Source organism: Hippocampus comes, unplaced genomic scaffold, assembly GCF_001891065.2.
Source record: "Hippocampus comes isolate QL1 unplaced genomic scaffold, H_comes_QL1_v1.1 scaffold296, whole genome shotgun sequence".
In the NCBI taxonomy this organism is placed as follows: Eukaryota; Metazoa; Chordata; class Actinopteri; order Syngnathiformes; family Syngnathidae; genus Hippocampus; species Hippocampus comes.
Genome location: NW_017804975.1, coordinates 337,607 through 339,006, shown reverse-complemented (window position 1 = coordinate 339,006; position 1,400 = coordinate 337,607). Strand labels below are relative to the sequence as shown.

Genomic DNA, 1,400 nt, shown 5'->3' with positions numbered 1-1,400 from the left:
ACACACACACACACACACACACACACACACACACACACACACACACACACACACGTATGTGTACTCTATTTTTATTCAGACTTCGTTGTAGTGAATCTCTTCGCGAGGCAAGAGCAGAAAAAAAGATTTCGTATAACAACAGGGTTTTTTTCGTTGTATGGGGGACAGGAGAGTGGGAATGGTGTTAATGCATGAAGATTTTTTCACATTGGGGGGTATTTTCGCCCATGTAGGTTTCGTTGAGAGGAGTTTCACTGTACTGATGAGTGGAGTTCCTCAGGGCAGACATTCATGATACCTTCTATTGTTAGGGGAAAAACAGTAGCTCCAGACGACACGGCAAAAGAGAAGTCAAATGTTTTATTCTTCTGATGAATCATAAGAGTTCCATGTTACGCACTAACATGTGGGTCTGACATGAAACCCAACTTATGCAAATTTCTATGACCACACAGTCGACACAAACATGTTAAAAAGTTAAGAAACTTGAAATAAATAGAACAATATTATCATCTGCTCACTATCATCACATTTAAAACAGAACATAAGGTCTAAACATTTTGATTTGTGTTTCACTCTTCTCGGTTTGAAGGAACCCTGAAGGAATCATGAAGGCAGGAGATGATGGAGAGTGGAGGACCCAGATGATTGTCAGTTGTTATTTCCACAACATTCTGTCTTCCCTTGCTGGAAGTCTATTGACCACGCAGCATGATGCTGACTGAATGAGAGGACCTGTGTGTGTGTGTGTGTGTGTGTGTGTGTGTGTGTGTGTGTGTGTGTGTGTGTGTGTGTGTGTGTAAAAGTGCAGAAAAATGACATGGTTTCAGTAGTTTGCATCAACAATCTTGTTGACTCTATTGCCTCAAATCGACACCTTCACTCTTATTAATCTTTGCCCTCTGCCTCCTTTAAACAAGCAGCAGACAATTTCTCACAAAGCTCTCGACAAAAAAAAAAAAAAACCTACACACAAAGGGATGTTTGAAAATGTAAAGGAAGCGATTACTGATGACATAATTTTAAATTTTATCTGTAGTTTTATTATTTGCTCTTGGTTGTACAGTGTCCTTGAGTGCTATGAAAGGCGCTTGCAATGTAATCTATTATTATTATTATTATTACTGTCACTGATGGCAATGGCGAGTGATGAAAAAAGCGGAAAGGGGCGTGGCCTGGATGGGGGCGTGGTAACTTACAAAAGTGGCACTAAACATGCTGAAGATGAAGTGTATTCAATTTACACACTATTTGAAATTTGAACAGAAAAAAATCCCAAGATTGCCACTATTCTTTCAAGTGAAAATTTGTGCAATTTTGCTTATGCATTCCTGGTGAGCACCAATATGTAACTCCAAATTTGCTGCTCAAAATCAAAACTAAAAAAGTAAACACATTCC

General features: G+C 39.0%; 1 protein-coding gene across 1 annotated transcript in view; it reads right to left on the bottom strand.

The window, feature by feature from the left end:
* Positions 1–345: 345 nt before the first annotated feature.
* LOC109529430 (dnaJ homolog subfamily C member 5-like) overlaps positions 346–1,400 on the bottom strand; it is a 25,269-nt gene continuing 24,214 nt past the window's right edge. Inside the window, exon 6 of the mRNA XM_019892830.1 lies at positions 346–801. The gene's annotated coding sequence lies outside the window, so the exon portion shown is untranslated. The remainder of the gene's footprint in view (positions 802–1,400) is intronic.